Genomic DNA, 4398 nt, shown 5'->3' on the forward strand with positions numbered 1-4398 from the left:
TCTTCCAGATAGCCTGATGCAAAAATATGTAAGAGACATCGATAAATTGGTTCAGACTCCAGATATGGATGTGTCAACATATAACACTAAGTTTTGTAAGCTGGTTATATATGGTCCCTACTTAGTGCCTACCGAAGAAGCTCGAGTTCAGAGGTTTGGTGATGGATTGGTTGGTCGTCTATACAGTGCAGTAGCCCCACAGATGAAGACTTTATCCTACTCTGATGTAGTCGACCTTGCTAGAAAGATTGAAAACAAGGGACGGGATGAGCGTGCAGCTAGTGATTTAACTAAGAAGGCCAAGACAGGAGGGTATTTCAGTGGCGGTTTTAGTTAAAATCAAAGAGCAAGAAATATGACAACAACAACAGGGTTCTCAGTCAGGGACACATTTGTCTTCACATTCCACATATAGACCACATTACAGACAGGGTAATAGGGGACCATCATCTTCTAGACATCATAATTTTGGGCATATATATGCCACTACTCCAGTCTGCCAGACTTGTGGTAGATCACATTTGGGCAAGTGTCGTGTTCTAACTGGAGAGTGCTTTCGATGTGGCCAGTTGGGACATCACTTGAGGGATTGCCCTCAGCCTCCGAAAAATTTCAACTAGGCTTCTATTCAGTCAGCTCCACCTACTCTGACTATTCGTAATACTTCAGATGCTACAGGTACAGGAAATAGAGATCGAGGTGCTGGAGATCGTGCTAATGTGAATCAAGGACAAGGGAATGCTGGTAGAGTTCAGACGAGAGTTTTTGCACTTACTAGATAGGATGATCAGGCCTCGAATGCTGTGGTTACAGGTATTCTTTATGTCTGTTCATTTCATGCACTTGCATTGATTGATCCAGGATCTACTCACTCCTATGTGTCCTCGTACTTTGCTTTGAGGTTTAGTAGACAGTCTGAGCTATTGAATGATCCTTTTCTAGTTGCTACTCCTGTTGGAGAGTCTCTGTTAGCTGAATACGTGTATCGTGCTTGTCAGATTCGGGTTTAGGGTAGTGGTACTCTAGCTGACCTTATTGTACTTGATGTGATTGACTTTGACATGCTGATGGGAATGGATTTGTTATCTTCTTGCTATGCTATTGTCGATTGTCATGCAAAGATAGTAAAGTTTGAGATACCAAATGAACCCAGTTTTATTCTAAGAGGGAGTCAGGTTCCAGAGACTTGCAAAATTGAATATTTTATGAAGGCTGAACGTCTTCTGAAGAAAGGTTGCTTGGGTCTCTTAGCTATTGTGAATGATACATGAAAGGAAATAATTGGTATAGAAAATGTACCAGTAGTGAGAGAATTTTCTGATATATTTCCTGAGGATTTACCAGGATTTTCTCCAGTACGAGAAATAGAATTTGGTATTGATTTGCTACCTGACACACATCCCATATCGATACCCCCATATCTAATGGCACTAGCAGAGTTGAGGGAGCTAAAGCAGCAGTTACGAGATTTGTTAGATAAGGGTTTTATTAGACCTAGTGTATCACCATGGGATGCACCAGTACTGTTAGTAAAGAAGAAAGACGGATCCATGAGAATGTGCATTGATTAGAAGCAGTTGAACAAGATAACAATACCCAATAAATATTCTTTGCCTCGTATAGATGACATGTTTGATCAGTTACAAGGAGCTGCCCACTTTTCAAAGATTGACCTCCGTTCTGGTTATCATCAGCTTAGAATCAAAGATGAAGATATTTCTAAGACTACTTTCAGAACTTGATACAGGCACTATGAGTTTCTTGTGATGCCTGTTGGACTGACTAATGCCCCAGCAGCATTCATGGATTTAATGAATAGGGTGTTCAAGCTATTTTTGGATAGATTTGTAATAGTATTTATTGATGATATCCTGATATATTCTCGTAGCCAAGGAGAACACGAGGACCATCTCAGGACTGTGTTGCAGACATTGCGAGAACATCGACTTTATGCTAAGTTCTGGAAGTGTGAATTCTGGCTAGACTCGGTAGCATTTCTGGGGCATGTTGTATCCAAAGATGGAATTATGGTAGATCCTAAGAAGACCGAAGCTATGCAGAAATGGCCCAGACCTACTTCTCCTACAGAGATTCACACCTTTTTAGGCTTAGTAGGCTATTACAGGCGTTTTGTGCAGGATTTCTCCAAAATAGCAGCGCCGCTGACCATGCTAACACAGAAAATGCAAAGTTTCATTGGACGGAAAAATGTGAGCAGAGCTTTCAAAAACTCAATAAATGTTTGACAACTGCACCAATATTAGCCTTACCATCAGGTTCTGGATGATTTACAGTATTCTGTGACACCTCAAGGGTGGGATTAGGATGTGTTCTCATGCAAAATGGTCGTGTTATAGCTTATGCTTCGAGACAATTGAAAAATCATGAGCAAAACTATCCTACACATGATCTGGAGATGGCTGCACTGGTATTTGCTCTAAAAATTTTGAGGCATTACCTATATGGCGAAACTTGTGAGATTTATACTGACTATAAAAGTCTGAAGTATATCTTTCAGCATAGAGATCCGAATCTTCGGCAGCGTCATTGGATGGAACTAAAAAGACTATGATTGTTCTATTTTGTATCATCCTAGGAAAGCCAATGTGGTGGCTGATGCATTGAGCATAAAATCTATGGGGAGTCTGGCACACATAGTTCTTGCAAAGATTTGGCCAAAGATATTCAGAGACTAGAACATACAGGTAGCAGATTTGTGTCGGAAATTCAGAGGCATTGTTGGCTTGTTCTCAGGCCAAGTCTTCATTAGTGGAGCGCATTAAGGCCACCCAATATGAGGATAAACGATTATGCAAATACAGAGATGAGGCCTTAGCTGGTAAAAGCAAGAATATGATTGTTAAAAGTGATGGTGTTCTTCGAATGGGTGACATGGTATGTGTAGCAGACGTAGATGGGTTGAGACATGCTATTCTTGAAGAAGCCCACAACTCTAAATACACTATACATCCTGGATCCTCAAAAATGTACCATGACCTGAAGTAATTTTATTGGTGGGAAGGTATGAAGAAAGATGTTGCTAACTTCGTTTCTAGTTGTTAGACTTGTTAGTAGGTCAAGGCGGAGCATCAGCGACCCGCAGGACTACTACAACAAATTGAGATTCCAGAGTGGAAATGGGAAAGAATTACTATGGATTTTGTCAGCGGTCTACCACGAACTCTTAGAGGTTATGACTCTATATGGGTGATTGTAGATCGACTGACGAAATCAACACACTTTTTGCCAGTAAAGACTACATATGGCTGAGTGAGGTATGCACAGATATTTATTAATGAAATTGTCCGACTTCACGCAGTTCCAATATCCATCATCTCTGATAGAGGATAACAATTTACCTCACGCTTTTGGAAATCTTTCAAGAAGCATTGGGTACACGAGTAGATCTTAGTACTACATTTCATCCACAGACAGACGGGCAGTCTGAACGTACTATACAGATCTTGGAGGATATGTTGAGAGCATGCATTCTTGAGTTTGGAGGTAGTTGGGATGCTTATCTACCTTTAGCTGAATTTGCTTACAACAATAGCTTCTAGTCCAGCATTCAAATGGCACCGTATGAAGCATTGTATGGTAGAAGATGTCGTTCTCCTATCAGACGGTTTGAAACTGGCGATACTAACTTATTGGGACCTGAATTAGTACAAGAAGCTATGGAAAAAGTCCAGTTGATCAGACAAAGATTGCTTACAGCTCAAAGCAGACAAAAGTCGTATGTTGATAAGAGAAGAAGAGATTTGCTGTTCACAATTGGAGACAAAGTGTTCCTACGAGTCTCTCCTATGAAAGGTGTGATGCGATTTGGGAAAAGAGGCAAGCTGAGCCCCAGGTTTATAGGACCATATGAGATACTAGACCGAGTGGGAGTTGTGGCTTATCGTTTGGAACTTCCTCCTGAGTTGTCTTTTATTCATCCAGTGTTTCATGTCTCAATGCTAAGGAAATGTATATCAGACTCATCTCAGGTGCTTGAAGCACCTGCTATACCTCTTGATGAGAAGTTGTCTTACGAGGAGGAACCGATGGCTATTGTTGATAGGCAAGTAAGAAAGCTACGGTCAAAGAAAATTGAGCTCGTAAAAGTCTTATGGCGAAATCATACAGTTGAAGAAGCTACGTGGGAAATAGAAGATGCTATGAGAGTCAAGTATCCCTGTCACACCTCCTTTTTCTACACCCGCAAGGGCATAAAGGAGTTTTTCCAATTAAAGGACAATCGGAACGGGATTTATTATTAAGATTCAGAGTCGCCACTTGGGAGATTAATGGTGTCCCAAGTCACCGGTTGAATCCCGAACCAAGGAAATTATGACTCTGTTAACAGTCCGCGAACCAGAAATCCGGGTAAGGAATTCTGTTAACCCGGGAGAAGGT

The sequence above is a fragment of the Nicotiana attenuata genome, unplaced genomic scaffold (genome assembly GCF_001879085.1).
Source record: "Nicotiana attenuata strain UT unplaced genomic scaffold, NIATTr2, whole genome shotgun sequence".
Classification (NCBI taxonomy): Eukaryota; Viridiplantae; Streptophyta; class Magnoliopsida; order Solanales; family Solanaceae; genus Nicotiana; species Nicotiana attenuata.